At 41.1% G+C, this 18,195-nt stretch overlaps 1 long non-coding RNA gene across 1 annotated transcript; it reads left to right on the top strand.

Annotated features, from left to right (window-relative positions):
- Positions 1-9,191: 9,191 nt before the first annotated feature.
- Positions 9,192-10,914, top strand: LOC146987409 (uncharacterized). The gene is made up of 4 exons (XR_015035927.1): positions 9,192-9,381; positions 9,638-9,718; positions 9,829-9,944; positions 10,834-10,914. It is a non-coding gene; the product is annotated as an uncharacterized LOC146987409 (long non-coding RNA).
- Positions 10,915-18,195: the final 7,281 nt, after the last annotated feature.

The following is an 18,195-nucleotide window of genomic DNA, read 5'->3' as shown; positions in this document are numbered from 1 at the left end:
CCACTACATCAATGGAAAGACAATAAACACATAGTATCACTAAACGTATGCTTGTCCCATTCATTTTGAAATTAAAAAGGGGTGTCTCTTGCTCAGTGCTCACTTTAACGATAGGTGTGGTGACACACAATGTCAATGTGTTCAATACCGACTTGGCCTTAAAGTATTTTCACTTTTCATTTAAGTATTTATTTCCTGACTTACTCTGTGGAAGTCGATCAACACAAAAACAACGGAATTGGCATCATTGGCATGATGTAGCTTTCCGAACTGCATCATGTGATGTGCTCAAGATTTTCAAATTTAGATGGAGCCACAACCTCAATAACACGCCATCTGCAGCGTGTTGTTTAGTACACTGATCTCTAAACAGTGATGGCAACAGAATAGGAGGCAATTTGAGCTGCTCCTTTCCCTCAGCACACCTGTCAGCCGGAGATAGGTTTATGTGTTCCAACACCCCAGATTGTTCAGATTTAGCTTTATTTTGTTGACATGACAGAACACATGTCAAAAAATATAGAGAGAGTATTGTTTGGCACACCCATGTGGTTCTTCAGAGTCCTTATAAGGTGACCAGTGGTAACGGTGGTGTACCATCTTTCTAGACCTTAACCCCAGCCATGTCATTCTGTGCAATGTCTGCCCCTTGAATTGGCAGCCAGGGACACCCATTTATACTTCCTCCTGCACATCAGAGAAGAGATAAAAAACAATGCAATGGCACCTACAGAGAAACAGACCCAACGCCAAGTATAGGAGACTCTCTGCCAGTAGTACAGGTTGAAAATGCTGCCTACAAACATAATCACAATTTTGTGTCTCAAAGTTTTTAAAGGTACCTTCTGCTTTCCCTAAAAAAACATGACATTTCCAGAACAAAACATGCACATAACTTGTTAGTATGTTAGAATGGACATTCATTCAGAAATCTCAAGTCCAACCCAGTAGCCTATATAGACAACTGCAGATTCTCTTGGGACTAACAAGCTGTGCCGCAGGAGAGCATGATGCTCTGAATCACTAAAATGAAAAACTAGTAATTAATTTGGCTACTAGCCACTAAAGATTTTAGTCTTAGAAGAAAAAACATACGCTGTTGTATCTTTTTGCAAAGGAATTCCATATGAGCATTCTATGCAAGGTTTTCATCTATCATGACCCCCAAATATTTATATGCTCCACAATGCCTTGGTACTACTGTAAGTAGGGTTGTTAGCCTCAGAGAACAGAGTTCAGTAGAGTTAAATCATCTAAGTAGTTTAAGGCCCCGTCCATACGAACCCGGGTATTTTTGAAACCGTGTGTTTCTCTACACGGTTTGGCCTTTCGTCCACACGTAACCGCAGAACTGGGCTCCTGAAACCGGAGTTTTTTGTAACCGGAGTCCAGGGTGAACTTTTTCGAAAACTCCGGTTTCAGCTTCACGTGTGGACAGGAAAACCGGACATTTTTCAGAAATCCCTGCCCTCCCTAGTTACTGTTGCTAGCACGTCAAGTTCTCGACGCTGACCATGCGCTGACCACTCAGACGCTACTGTGAATATCAATAATCACTAAACATGCGGACACTAATACAAAACCGCGTGGTCACCATATGTGGTTACATGCTGCTATTCCGACATGCCGCTATTTCGACATTGACTTCTAATTTTATTTTTCAAGCGTCCCACTATTCCGAGATTCTTTTTTTCATTGTCGGAGTAGGGGCACTTTACTATTTTTCAAACATTCCGCTTTTCCGACATTGATTGATTAGGCTACGTTATAGACCTGTCCTGATTTTTTTTTTTCATCTGAGACACTGTTTCTCATACACAAATACATAGGCCTATAAGAGAGAAGAAAAAACAAACCCTCCAAGTTTAAAAACACACCGGCAGCAGCACCCCTGATCTGCAGCTACTGAGACTGTTATTATTCTGTCACTGAAGTCAGCTGAAGAGAGAATAACTTTGTTGCTGCTCCTCAGAGCGCACATGGCTAATTAATATGCACGTGCTGACCATATATGGTTGTGTAGGCATTCCGGGACGGAGGTGTGTTCACGTGCACAACTGCACACCATTCTTGTATCCAGTTTGATTTATCAAAGAGAAATTGCGGAGAGTTGTGCATGCACAGTTTGATAGATCTGAAAAAGGTGTAAATATTTTGGGTGTCTTTTCTCCGTAGGCCTAAGCAAAACATTTAGTAGCAGCAGTTTTACACTGCTTAGGCTACTTACAGTTTTGATAAATGAGGCCCCAGGCCATAAGCCCAGAGCCCAGACGCTCACAGATGCAGCTCTCCGCTGTCCGTGGTGCTGAAGGTGACAGGTTAACTTGACAAACAAACTGCAGCATAGTTCTGTTTGTTTATCATGTGTGTTAGTTTTGTTTGCGACTTGATAGTTGAGTTGTTGAAATTAAGAACATCACTCCCTCATCAAACCGGTGATAGGCATGCTGAAAAGAAAAGAGAGAGAGACGCGCCTGGGTATCGCAGCTGTAAAAAAAAAAAAAAAAAAAAATCGGTATCAAAAAGTGTCGGACTACCGGCATGTCTAGATAGAGGGATGTCGTCTAATAGCGGGATGTCTAAATAGAGACATGTCGGAATAGCGGGCGGACCCCACCATGCTGATATGGCTAAAATAGGCTTTTATCAAATTGTAAATTGCGGTCACTTCCCCACTGTGTTGCTTCCTTCCGTCCTATACATTTGTTTTAAATGAAGCCTTTCAGAATCAATCAGTGGATCGATGGATTATCGTTGCGATGTGTGTATTTGTGTATTTTCGTATCTGTCATAAACAAGAGATTACGGGCGGGGTGTGTTAGTAGCGCGGACTCGCGGTGCCGGTCAGTTTGAGCTGTTTGAGCCTCCACTCTCTCTGTACAAGTTATAGCTGCTTTCCTGTTAGGAGTGATATCACCACCTACTGCTTTGGAATGCACATGAAGACGGATTTGCGGTTTCATGTGGACGGAGTTATTTTTTATCACACCGGTGGTGTGGACGCGAATTTTTTTTTAACCGGGGTCCAGAAAAGTTCGGTTTCAAAAATACCCGTGTTCGTGTGGACTAGGCCTAAGAGAAACTGATCATATGAAGATTCTAGATTCTGGTGGGAGGAAACTTTTAAAAGGGGATCCTGAACACTCCTCTCATCATGTGTGTGCCTCTCACTCCCCCTCTCACCGTGTGTGTGCTGTGTATGTCTGTAAAAACATTCAACTAGTACTTTATAGGCTTGGATGTGTTAAAGAAAATAACATTAGCAGTAAAAGCAGAATATTTAATGGATCAAATTAAAATGCTAATGACATCTTGTGACACTGCGGGCAGCACAGACAGACAAGGAGAGAAATGCTGTAGGGAGAGGCCAGCTGTGGGCAACTTTTATTAATGCTTAATCATTTATTAAACCAACACTAAGTAACTTTTCAACCTTCATAAAATATTTTCTGAACTTTTGTGATGGTACATCAACTTACAATTTGACAATTTGACATTTTCACAAGAGGACCGCCAGAAAACATCTCCTCTCCCAGTGGTCTAGATTCAGTAGTTCATTTCATCACTCACACACTGGCAAAGGAAATGAATGCATATGCAGATGTAATGGAGGTCCGCAGGTATAGCCACAGTCACGAGGTACCAGTGAGGAGAAGTGACGACATGTGGCAGTTAGCTGTACTGAAGCTAAACTCACTCGCCCATAAAAGATGTGCTACTTGCCAAATAGTCATTGTCCTTGGCGAAACTTGGCGTCACCGTCCGCCCGCCGTCAGTAGCTGCCTTCTCCTCCTACCTGCCTGTCTTCACAGGCTAGAATAAGACACGCCCACTTGACTCCCTTGAGAACTGACTTTTCAGGTTTTGAACCTGTTATTTTTTTCGGTCTGAATGTGCCAGCCGGTTCAAAATTGGGTTTGGGAACCAGAACCGGCACGGAGCCCTGCCGGTGTGAAACCCCTATGTGTAACTCAGTATTCACAGCTGTTGAGGGTCTTCTTATTACTGGGGTGGGTACACTGACAAGCTTTGGAACGCTCCTTGCCTTTTTTCAACAAAAGCAGGAAATCTGTTGTTACCTCAGTCCCTTTGTTGTTGACTTTTTTACTGATCTTTTTTTTCACTTGCTGCTCTTAATCGTATTAGATCCATAGTTTAATTATGCAACACAATAAACAATGAAGTCAACTAAAAACCATTTCCTTTGTTCAAAATAACACGTTTAATCAAGTTCTTAGTAATAAGAGTAAAAAAAAAATCAAAATCTACTGTTTCTGCATGGCTAAGCTTAACACTTGTAGCTGCGGCGTCATAGGTTACCAAATTCCATTTTGAAGCTACAGCACAGATGGGGCTGCACGTGTTTGGCGCTACTCTTTGCAGAATGTTAGTGTTTATCAGTATGGATGCCGACATCACTATAGTTATCCCCCTTCGCGTGGAGCCTGCTTCTTTGGATGGCTTTTTAACCTGCTCCCACTTAAGGGTAATTGGTTTGGAATGACACTTATTGTGGGGAAGCCTCCACACAAACATGCAAATACAGTGGTAGTGGGTGGGGGGTTGGTATTGGAAATGAGCCATGGTGTCACCCATGTCCTCTATTGAGCATTGTCCTTACCTCTCTGCCAGCCTAGGACACTGACTGGCCTGAAGCCAAATGAGCATATGCCCAACTCCTCTTAGAGGCCCCATTTGCATCCATGTGGATGCTGGTTAAAGACTGATTGGTTTGTATTTTGAATTATATACCTATGAGGGCAAGGACACAATGTTGGACCTGATTCTATTGACCTTGATGGTAAAAAGTGAGAAATACAGTTCGCAGTCTTCATTTGAATTGGTAGGGATAGCTGCAGGAACATGTTGTACAAGCTGATTGATTATGCTAAATAGAGCTAGGGGGTTGTGTTCATTAGTTGTAATTAAGTCTGAGAAGTAAGCTGATTTTGCATCCTCGATTTTTTCATCAAGCAAAGTCAACAATTCCTTCATGTGTAAAAATGAACATTGAGTGTTGTCTTTATTTCTGTATGCGCACAGCCCTGCTGCAGTCTAGTTTAAAGCTATTGATTGTCTCATTTATCCATGGAGACATGTTGGTGGCTGCTTTTTACCTAGTTGAAATAGGTATAATGGCATCTGAACACCACAGAACCCATGTTATAGACCAGATCATTGTTGAAAGGTTGAGAGGGCTCTTATATAAATCAGAGAAAATAGATAACACTTTGAAGCAAACTGGTTATTAAAAATGTACGAACAAACTGTTCACTTCTCAATTGGAGAAGTTGCCTGAATGCAGTAGTCAAAAAGAATACATTTATGATCGGAGGCTATCATACAGTCTATCAAAGACAGTGTGTGTACACTCAGGCATGGAGTTAAAAAACAGGTATAAAATGTGTTGGTTATGAGTTGAGCCTGACATGAGGTTGAATGGATCTGAAATGTTTAATATTCAGTTACAAATTTGTCAGATGGGTCAACATCAAATCAAACAAGTTTTTATTGAAAAAATAAAACACTACCGACTAAAAGCAATAAACAGAATTGCATTCTAATGGGCCATGAATACACATTTTCTGTCAGTTTTGCACATGGAAATCATGTTATTTGAACACGGGAAACATGTGGTTTTGGCCAATTGCCAATTTTATGTGAATCACATGTGAATTCCCATATGAACCCATTTGGTAACATGTTTTACACATGTGTGCTACATGGTAACGTGTTGGGCCAAAACCACATGTTTCCCATGTACAAATAACATGATTCCCATGTGCAAAATTTTTCACATGTGAATCACATGTGAAGTTCACAAAGTGTTTTGTTTGTCATAGTGGTAATCAACTGGTTATATTTACCACAATGCTAGTTAGACTTGTGGTGTGTGGTAATAGAGTTCTGACTTTTCATACTCTTTCAAGTACATTTTTCTAAGTTGTTTTTTGGAGGTGTATCCCATTAGTCTTAAACGAGATAAGGACAGTAATACCCCTTTCCCACTGGCCAAAAAACCCATTTAAACCCACTAACAATTGGCTTTTGGTGGCAGTGGGAAAGGCGCACTGACCCACGTCGACCTGTGTCAAACGACTCGGCAAGCGACGCGGGTTAAGATCGCCTTCAATCGGCTCGGCTCTGATTGGCTTGCAGTGGGAACGCCAGACCTGGGTCAACCCGCTAATTTACGTGATGACGTTGATTGTTACGTGACGCCACGTCATAACATCGAGCAAAAAAGACAACATATCACAGTGTTTCCCCTACCGTTCTGCACGGGCCTCCGCCCCCCTTGAAAAACGGGACATCTAGGAGCCAATCGCGGTCAAAGCAGACCTGTTGGTCTGATAAAACTGTAGAGCGCTCCACCTGAAGCACCCAAACAACCAAACGGCACTATTCTCCCTCTGCCATCTGATTTTTAAATACCAGCGCTCACGCCGGGTACACACTGGGCGAGGAAGCGCCGCGAACTACATCAGATTCACCGCGGCGTGCACCTCCGCGGCCGGCTCGCGCCCTGCAGCAGTCGTTTTGGCGTCTGGTCTATTTTGTGCCCGAGCCGCGAGTGACCGGCTTAGTGAGTTAGCGAGGTATGTTGAGTCTAAAGCCAGGCTCTCCTGTAGCCTACTACAAAGGCTCTCTTTTAACCCGACTAGATCACCATAACGTATGGTCCTGACCAGGTTATGTTCAGAGTTTAATCATAAAAGTGGCGATAAAAGCACCGCTATTTCACTGTATAGCCTAACTCATTTACAGCTGGCATCAGCTTTACTTTGAAAGTCCAGTGGAGCTGGATCAGAACGGAGCGTTTGTACGGAGGGAGAGATCAGCTGATCCGCTGCTGTTGACTTTCTCTCTGAGCGTCTCCGCTGAGAGTTGTCTCCGCCTCCTCACCTGTTGAGCTGAGCGTCAGGAGCTCATTATATATTAGACTATAGCCTATATCTTATTTTTTATACAGTCAGTCACCACTGAAAGAAGTTGTCCACTCACAGCAGGACAGATGGATAATCTGTAAAGTTAATCATTTCACTTAATGTGGCCATGAATAAATCAATTTCGATGTTTTGCCTGTTATATTTCAGTGTTGCCCAAACGCAAATCTTGAATAAGTCTTTGTTGTCTTTCTACAGAGACAATATGACACATAGGCTACGCTCAATAAAACACACACTCGTATTCTATAATTTCGATCAGTGAAATATATGAAAACAATATAAAATACAATTTAAAAAAACTTGTTGCTCTAGTTTATTTAATTTAAATGAATAAAGCTTCATATTTAAAAGTAGCGCAATGTAGAGCTGTCAGAAATTAACAGTAGCCTCCTCTCTTGTCATATTTGCAGCAACACTGATGCTTCAGGCATGCGATCGTGCTTCGCTATACTCTCTCCATTAAAACAATTGCGCTCCTCTTGGCTGAATTCAGCCCGTTGTGGATCCATTTCGTGCGGAAGAAGAATAATATGACGCCAAACGCCTCCTTTGATGTGAACGCGCACAGAGCATGAAGCTGAGAGCCGGACTTAACAAACCAAGTTGATAACCAGCTTCGTAGTACCGTGTTAACTCGGGCTGGGACTTGAGGTTATGTTCAGCTGCATCATGAACACAAAGCCTGGCCATGTCGAGCCTCCTTCGCAGTACAGGCCTCCGGTCAATTTTCAGACCCTTTTCAAAATAAAACACAGCGATTAACCAATACTAGAGGCCAATGTGTGTGTTTGTAGCCTATTTGTGTTTATTTAATCCAAACAGAGCGCGCGAGAGAACACACACACCTTCACATACACACACCTTCACACACACACACACACACACACACACACACACACACACACACACACACCCGGACTCATCCACCCCCCACGCCCCCAAGACAAAAGGGGAAACCACTGTATCATGTACCAAAACAATGCTCTGCTTGCATTCAAGACTGGGATTTGATTAAAAGATCAAACAACACTAACCAAAAAACATTGAAAAAAAAAGAAGCGACAGTCTGTTTAACTTACGTGTTGTGCCGCGGGCGTCTGTCGTATGGCCGTGGCAGACTCGCTGTCCTGGTGCTCCGCAGGTCAGCCAGATGGACCTCACACTCCGTGGTGGGCGGCTGTGGCATGACACGGTGTTTCTCGCACCACGGATGAAAGCAGGGCGACTGGTTTATGCTCTGTTCAGTGGGAAGGGAGCCAAATGCCAATTGTTGATTTCAGTGGGAAAGCCGCTTAAGAGAGAGACAGGAAATTAGGGGGGAAGAGAGTGGATTATGGGCAGGGCACAGGGATTTGAACCTGCCCCCCTGCGGTCAGGACTGAGGCTAACAAGGCAAGCCACTGGGGCGCACCCATCCTTACCTACATTTAAACTGCTTTAAGAAGTGATGATATGTAGAAAAAATAACTGTTGAGAGTAACACTGTCGAGTGTGATGAATTGCACAACTCAGCAAATTTCAAAAGATGAATGAAAAACAATCAATAATTTAGAATTGATTGTCCTTCTTAAGTAATAGGAAACATTTATCAAATATCAATACCACAATATGGTTCACAATGATTATCTGCAACACAGTCTCACTCCCAAGGCGTAATAAACGGACGTTTGGTCAGGGCCCTTTCGCGTTGTTTCCAGACGCTCAAGGTACCCCTCAGCGTGGGACCTGAACGCACAGGGATTTCAATTGATTTTAATGCAATCCCCTCCGCGGCGATATGTGACGCTCAGTGCAAGTGCTCCAGCCATCCATTCACTCCTATTCCGATCCGGCCGCGGTGCTGAAAGACGCCGTGAGCTCCCCTCCCATTGGATAACTGAACCTCGTACCATTTGCAGCTGAATTCGTATATTTATACAGCAATTTGGCCGCAAAAATAACATTTCAACATATTTTTTATGACATTTCTAACGAAAAATGTGTGTTTTACTTTCAAAATCTATGTTGAACGAATTCAAATTATGTTTTGTTTGGCAAATTGAACCTGTTAAAATGTGTACAAAATGTTCATTCAGCTTTCTGGCCATAAAAACAACATTTCGGGATATATCTGGCATTGTTTGAGGACATTTCTAGCGAGAAATGTATGTTTTACTCTTGAATGAAAGCAGATGTCGTGGTTGTTTTAAACGCTATTTTATGAATGTATTTTTTTTTTTCATTATTGTGTAGGCCAACGTTTGGTGCATTATTTTAATCATTAACGTTATATTTATTCAGTTAATGTGTATTTCGTTTGTTAGTTATTACGAAGATTGCTCAGATTTCCATCGTTGCTATGGTTACAGTGAACGATCAGCTGATTTCATTGTGACTGACGTAGCTTCCGGCAAGTCCGTCATCGTCTCACCGACAGGCAGCCCCCGTTCAGGTAACGTAAACAAACAACATGGAAAATTGTGATTAAATAATTAACAGTTGAAGCTATTTTACCTCCAAAAACCAGCCAGTGTCGTCAACCACAAACAAAGTTTGACAGATGTGGTTGATCAAAGTTGTTAAACTGGCTGACTTTACTAGCTGCACTGTTTGATGTAGATTTTAATGATTAGGCTAACGTTAACATAGCTAGGCTAACATTAATGCTACATGCCAGCCCTCACTGTACTTTTCTCACTGTTTTACAGGTAACAGATAATACCTACAATGGCTACAGCTGAAGCTGAGTTCAATGAGATGCTCAGTAAAACGAAGAGCCTGACACAAAGGTAATTTAATATCTTATTCCATGCATGGGGATCAGATATTATGATGCATTTGTGCAGGAATTCTGTGTGGTTAACTGCATTACTTTGATTATATTGTGTTTTTTTTTTAGGTCAAAAAAGAGGACAAAGGCATCAGACCTGCCACGATGGAGAAAACGTGATGATCATCTCTGTGTCCTTGAGGAGACCGGTGTGGAGATGCTTGATGAACAAGAGCCAGGATTTGGTATGTGATCATGATAATTTGTGCATCATTATTCTTATTTTGGTAGAAAAACATCATGTTAGGATTTCTATGCGGATGTACCAGTCCAAGAAGCTTTCTGAAGTCTGTAGTAGTTGTAGTCGTAGGCCTGCACACCTCAACATCACCATAATACTTCATTTAGAATGTGATTTTCACAGGGCCTGATTTAAGCCACAGTACCACCTTAAATTAGCTCAGTGCAGCATCACACCGGTGCTCTTACCAATCATATTTCCAACACACGCAACATAACACCACCTGAGAACTCTCGCCTAAACTTCATATGGATGCTGGCAGAAAATGGAGTATGCCAGGGTGGGCTGGCTTATGCAATATTTACAATTGCCACCTTTAATTCTACATATAAGTGTATTTTCAATTATTCTGTCAACAGACTGGCAAAGTGTGTTTGAACACCGTTTTACCAGAGTTTTTATGGAGTGGGTGATAAGCTCTTTCAAGGTGGACAAGCTGTGCGCAGAATAGAGGATGACACTTGTTGGAAATTCCCACGGGTCACGTGATTCTCGCGGGATGGGAGTCAAAGTTTTATTAATCCTGTGATTGGGACGGGACGGGAATAAAAATCAACGGGAGCGGGCAGGAGCGGAAACTCCATTAATAGATGATGATTTTCAGCCGTGTTAAACAACCAAAAGGACAGATGCGTCCATTTTTGCCGTCATCTTTCAGTGAGCCAAAACTATTTTGGCTTGCGTTAGTTAGTTAAATGGGGAGTGGGCGCAGGAGACACACAATAACGACAAAATGCAACATTTTTGCAACATGTTTGGGTTCATTCAACTGAGATGGACATAAATGGACATGGTGTGACCAATGTACTGTTTTTATTTTTTATTTTCTCCAGCTCTGAGGAAGGGGGCTACTTTGACGGGTGCTTCTCTGCAATGATGATGACTTCCAAATGAGGGCCAAGCATGTACAGTAAGTGCTTTTGTGTATTTTCCACATAGATTCTCATTGAACTTCTTGTACTATTTGAAAGTTTATTTTTAAAATAACACTAGAAACTTTTTGTCTTTGTATGCACCAGGAAAGGGCATCTGTGGTCGGTCTCAGCTGAATGCAGCAAAGGCGAGGACAACGAGGAGGACTAGGGGAATAGCTCCAGCCTTGATGAGCAGGTGTGTATCATATAAGAGTAGTGTTGTCACGATACCAACATTTTGGTACCGGTATCGGTACCAACATGTTTTTCGATACTTTTCGGTACTTTTCCAAATAAAAAGAGAACACAAAAAATGTCACTATTGGCTTTATTTTAATAGAAAATCTTAGAACTATAACATATGCATCAGTAAATAATCAGTAAATCGGTAAACAGTCACTGCTGCTGCAGGATTAAAATTCCATCTATATTAATCTGAACTCTTCCTAAATTAAAACATTAGTGGTCTGTTTAAAAATGAATATCAACTTGTTTTCTTTGCATTATTTGAGGTCTGAAAACACTGCATCTTTTTTGGTTATTTTGACCAGTTGTAATTTTTGGGAGAAATTGTTATCAGAATGAAACACATACTTTCATGTTACACACACACACCTATTGTTTCCCATACGTTGATTCTGCCCCCCCCCCCCTCCGCGTAGCGCTCCTTCGCTGTGCTCACTCACTCACAGAAAGAGAGAGAGAGAGAGAGAGAGAGAGAGACCATGCATGCCAGTGGTGATCCGCGGTACAAACGAAACGTATCAACCAGCACTGTTTGCATTAATTAACGAGTCTGTGGTGGCCGTCTCTCTCGCGCGCGGCGCGCACACACACACAGACACACACATAAACACAGGCACGTGGACAGGTGGCGCTGTAACGGTAATAAAAACAGCACCTTGCTTCGTTTGTGACCCGCTCACTCGCTCGCCTCGGCTCAAATTACAATGCGGCGACTTCACGCGGCGACGTCACCGCTGCCGGCGGCGCAAAATGAAAGTACCGGTCCCATCTAAGCGCAGTATGGTACCGTTTTAAATGCGTCAGTACCCCGGTACCACTCTAGTACCGGTATACCGAACAACCCTATATAAGAGTTATGCCATCATGGCATTATTCTTTGTGCTCTAAATATGTATGTATATCCACACATCAGCTGACCCACACTATAGGCCCAGTTCCAATCCGCCCCCTAAAGACTCAAGCCCTGAATGCTCACTGACTTAAGTGACATCAGATCTAAGACAGAGTGTGAGAGTCTGTGAGGGTCCAGATGCTGTAAACATGACTGGAACAGCACTCTCACGACACGTTACCTTGACAACAAAATGTTGTTGACTCCGGTCATGAAATGATAATTCAATTTGCCTTGATGAGCAGGTGTGTATCATATAAGAGTTATGCCATCATGGCATTATTCTTTGTGCTCTAAATATGTACAGGCAAGTACCGTATAATAACATTCTTATTCTTGTTGATATAGTCCTCTACTATATTCTCCTAAATCTATGCAACCAACATGTTTCACTGTTTAAGCTGACACACTATACTCTTCTCTACAAGTCATTTTGCACTTCATCTATTCACAACCGTACTACACTTGAATAATTGATTAAGGTTTCACTAACTCACTTTCACAGACTAACAAAAACCCAGCAGTTGAATGAATCTATCTATTGGGCTCTTTTGGTTTTGTTTTGTTTGTTTGTTTTTTGAAAGAAGACAATAAGAGTTTAATTGCAATTTTACTTACTACTTTATGTGTGACTGTTAATATATTTTCACCATCAGTACAACAATTACTGCTATTAATGCTGTATGCAATCCTACAGGGGAGAGATCTTCGCATATCCCATGTTCTCAAGTCCTCCAGTCTTCTGTATGGACGTAGTTGGCAAGTACTGGTCCTACATAAGTGAAGGCTGCCCTGAATACAGCCACCTGACCACCATGACGTCCTTGTTGTCTGTGCTTTATGCCAAGGCATATGGCATCAAGTGAGAGGTAACTGTAACTGTTTCAGCACTTTCAGCTGACTGACACTATACTCTTCTCTCCAAGTTATTTAGCACTTTATCTGTTAACAACTGTACTACACTTGAATGAAAATCAGTGTTGATCAAGGGTCAAGATCTTGTATACAGGGATGCACATGTACAGGCAGGTGTATATGCATTCACACACATCCATTATGTAGATAGCATCACTAACATTAAGAATTGCTCAAATTATTTTCTAAGTATTAATATTTGTATTCATGTCATTCATGGATGTCTCTATCAAAACAAGTGTTTTAGTCATTTCAGTAATTTAGCTTTTTGTGCTTTTATGCTAAACTTACAAACTTTCACTCATTTCCAGACTGTGACATCCACATAAACCTGTAGAGCTTCCCTTATTCCAAGATTGTGGGGCAAAGGATTACCAAAGTAAGTTGTTTCTGTTGTTTTTAGTTGAATACTGTTTACTAGTGTGCAGATATTACAAGGGCTTCTACCAACACTTCTCATCTTTTCAGGGTTTTATGTAGGCTACATGAACCATTTAATATACACATTCACCATGCAGAGGAGGATTGGGCAAGTTGAGCATAGGAGCATCTAAGTTGAGTCCCCCCCAACCCCCACCAGCTCCCACCTCCCCCTTTACTTCATATTCCACCTGTCCAGGTGGCAGGTGAACACAAACTGCAGGGACCTGCTGCTGAGCCACCAACTCACTGAGCTTTGGGGAGTTTTGTGATTACATTGCATCTTGGGAAGAATCCTTCATCTTTCTCTTTTAAAGTAATACATGGCTCACCATAAACAGCAGCTTGTTTTCAGCAGCGTACTTACTGTAATCATAAACATCCAGAATCCTGATTTAGTAATCAGGACAAGTAAAGACAAAATACATTCATTTAGGAGCGTCAAGTGAGCAGATGCCCCATATGTAGAGGCTACAGTCCTCACTGCAGGCGGCCCCGGTTCGAATCCTGCATCGGGCAGTCCTTTCCTGCATGTCATCCCCCCCCCCCCCCCCCCTCTCTCTCTCCATTTCCTGTCTCTCTCAACTGAACTAAAAAAAGGAAAAATATAAAAATACATTCATGTAGTGTATGGGGCAGGTGGCACAACGTACCCCGCAGTTACCATATTGACTTTAATACTTCCCACAGCTAAAAAGGTTCAACTGATGCATACTACACATTTATAATAATCTCTTTTGGTCTAAACACAATTCTCATGAAACTTGTGATTGACAAAAATTCACTTTCGAGAGTAAAAATGGTTTTTCGGACATAGATGTCTAACCGTTTAACCCATGTGGTTCTTACGTCCATGAAATGATGCCTTCCTCTGTCCTCCTAAATATCTGGTCACATGCTCTATTTTTCTTAATGGTTCCCTAGCAACAAGGGGTGGCTCAGCTTGCCCAATGCTGCGTACCACAGTCTCCCCTACAGATTTACTGCAAACTTTCTATAATCACCATTTCACCACACACAGTTTAAAGTTAAGATCTTGTGTTATAATAGCCTGACAAGCCAGACTATATCATTAAAATGTCTAGTCTGGCAACGACCGGTAGACCTCAGCTCAATCCAGGGGCCGGGATGAAGGCTGTCTTTCAAACTGCCTCTGCACGTAATGGGGTAGTGCTTGAGCCTTACGACTAATCAGAGCAAAGAGCAGGATGACGTTAGCCTGACAAGCCAATTAAAATGTATGTCGTCATGGCGTTAAGCCCGCCCAACGACTCTCTAAACAGATAGAGCGCTGTGATTGGTGAACACAATATTTTTGCTGCCGCTAGGGTGCGTCTAGATTTCTAGGCTAATGTTATAATAGATATTATTATAGATTATTATTTCTGCTTATTTTTTGTATTAATTTTCAGTCATTTTGGTTATTGGTTGTTTTTCAGGGGATAAGCGAGGTGAAGGTGAAATGGCTGCCCTGCTCGAAGAGGTACAGTATGTATGTTGTGTCATCATAGATGCATTACCACAAATGCAACATCTCAAATTCTGTGCACAACTTTGCCATGAAGCGTAGCTGTATGAGAGGCTTCTGGGTTACAGGGTGAACATTCATGCTGGAGTAACAGATATAGTTCAGAACACTGTAGTTACCAATCAACATTGAATGCAAGTAACACCATACAGTATTTCTAAAAGAAGTGTGTATGTCATGTTCAACATCATGTTTAATTCATGATTCATTGATACTAAAGCAACTGTTACTAAAAAGAATTTCTCTTTTTTCCATTTCTTCTTTCTCGTAGCAACATGATGGAGAGATTCCTGGGTGCCACACAAACAGCTTAAAACAATGTACAATTATGTGGTTAATGATTATAGTTATATTGTTATGAATGATTGAGTGGTGGATTAGTTGATAGATTGGTTAGTTATGCTTATCCAATTGTACAGTTTTTGTGTGTTTTTGTCCTTTTAATCATTTTTTAAACGGTAGTCCATGAGTTCATCAGTTGTATACTGTATTCATGTTTGAAAATCTCTTCCCACAGATAACAAAATAAAAGTATCTGCATTCATCAACCCGAATGGAAAATATGCATGCCTGTTAATTGAAGAAATGTAGTACATTTGAAACACTATGTTCTCCAGAGTACAGTTTACCTTGTAGTATGTGTTAAATAAAGGTTGCCTAGGCTGTCATCTTTCAGATTTCGTTTTTATGAGCATTTGCATATAAGCCCATCTTGACAAGTCCATCAGTGGAAGAAGAGAAGACCAAGAAGGAACGGCTGATCTCACTCAACCAACACGATTGACTGCTTCATGGCCAGAGGATATTTCAACAGTGATCCAACTTCCCAAACACAGCCACTGCAATACTGACAATAACTATAGACAAAAACAATGGTTTCTGTGTGTGTGTGTGTGTGTGTGTGTGTGTGTGTGTGTGTTTTGTACAAATGAAACCGCAATCACTAATACCTTTCACTAATGCCTTGGAGAAAAGGAAGGTGAGGAGACCATATGGCTTTCAGCCATTATAGAGTAAGGTGTTATAACAGATTTATAACAGAGTTATAATTTTGTATATACTTGGGGAGGAGGGGTATCCCATCCAACATACAGTGCACTTGTGATTGTAAGACTGTAACATATCCTAAATTTAGGGGAGGGGCTAACACAAATCAAAACTGCAGTATCAATTTGGTGTAGATTTATAAGAGAAATTTAGATTTATAGATAGATTTTTATCAGGGCAAGTGGGAAAATTGTATAGAATGATTGGTTAGGCTATTTAAAGTTTTGTTCTCTGCTGCTGACCTCCTTTCTGGGCAGTCAGGGCATCCTAATTAGAGAGAGGACAGCTGGTCTTCCTTGTCTGACCTTTGTGTAGATGTAGATTATGAGGAAAATTAGTCTAAACTGGTCAAAATTTTAAAGTCTAACAGTGTATAAGTCAGACACCAACATCTTGAACAATTTTTGGCCACTCACTACCCCTGAAAACATGTTTGACTGATTTCATCCAGTTAGGCCCATAGATAGGGCTAGGAACGTATATCTCAAAGGGCCATAGTTTTCAAGCAAGATGAAAATTAAACTTTGTCGTAGGACAACAATGAAGACATCGTTGGAAAGGTCTTGACCTAGGGAGTAACATGTGTCAGTATGAAAACTGAGGTCAGCTCTTGCTCCCCACAAGTGACCTTTGAACCTTGATCCTGACACACTTTTAAAGGCTTCTAGAGCAGCAACAAAATGTGCTACAGACAAGTTATACACATTTTTGGAAAGCTCTTGGCCTCTACTATCAGGTCCAATGGCAAACCAGCAGGAAGGGGTCAAGAATAGGGTCAAATATGGCACAAAACACATTTTCTCCCTTTTAACAGGAACACACATCAAATCTGACCAAACATATGTGCTCGGCACCCCAGAAAACCTATAAAAAGATTACAATGTTCCTGGTCTTAGATAAACATAATAGGGAAAACACATTAGAACTACAACCAATATGGCTGAGCGCACATACAGTCAACGTGTCACTATGGCAACATGTAGTTCTTGTGTCGTTCTCCTGGGTTGGGGTTGGGGTTGTCACACTAGGGTTCATAAAGTGTCTATTCGCTCATTCTTTAACAAAAAACGCATAACCATGACATATATGTTTATATCGTGAGAGATTGTATGTTATAAAATATAAAAATAGTAATGTATTAGTGCTAGTTTAGACGTGATTTCTGCCACGCTGTTTCGCGGTCTGAACGGGATGCGTTCAAAGGCAATAGGATTAGGCAACGTTTCAAAACGGAACACCCAAGCATCATTCCTCGACACATTTTTGTTGCTATAAAGTGAGAGTGTTGTTTGAAGACTGTGTTCATAAAATGTGGCTTAAAATAATAATAATAATAATAGCATTTATTTGAATAGGGACAGTGCATATTAATGAACATTAGTATAACTAAAAGAAATACTGCTGTAAATATGCCGGATTATAGCCAGGCGGCTAATTTGCGTCCGACGTCCCTAATAAATAAATAAAATACAGCAGTACACCACAAGGAATAAAAAATATGCAACCAGATGGGTTAATAGCCAGTTTAGCTTACATTAGAGCATTGAGCTATTGAACGCAGCCCAAGGTGTCCAAGGCACACAACAGAGAGGTTACAAGAAGTTGTCAGAGAGGAAATTTACTATATCAATTTTATCAATAAAAGATGGCTACATCTATCCAATGCAATATGGTGAAAAACTCAAAAGATTGCAGATTTCAGTGTAGCCTATTGAAATGAAATTATTATAATATATATTGGAATATGGTGATAGAAAGAAAATTGTGTTTTAAATACTAACGTTTCTGTACATTTGCAGGGTCAAGAAGTGAAGGAATCAAGGTCATTTGATTTGAATTCATTTAATTGTCATATTATAACACAGGGTGGTAAAAACAAAACTTAAAGAGTCATTTTCATACTACAGATAAAGAATACATACACAGATCATTACAACTAGAATAAAACATGGTTAAGTAAGACCATCTACACATATTTATACACACATACACATTTAGTGGTGGAAAATCTAACCACTTATGGCATTGCAAGTTTATCTGTATAGCCTGTTTTTACAAACACTTTGTCTCCAAGGTCATTACATAGCAACAACATCCTCTGCCCTTAGACCCTCACATCCACTGAGGAAAAACTTCAGAGAGAAAAAAACAGGAGAAACTTCAGGATGAGCAGCAGAGGGATCCCACACCCAGGACGGCCAGACGGGACATAGATGTTGGACATAGAGCATAC

Source organism: Trachurus japonicus, chromosome 5, assembly GCF_045865225.1.
Source record: "Trachurus japonicus isolate A0001 chromosome 5, Traja_1.0".
Taxonomy (NCBI): Eukaryota; Metazoa; Chordata; class Actinopteri; order Carangiformes; family Carangidae; genus Trachurus; species Trachurus japonicus.
This window is presented reverse-complemented; position numbering and strand designations above follow the sequence as displayed.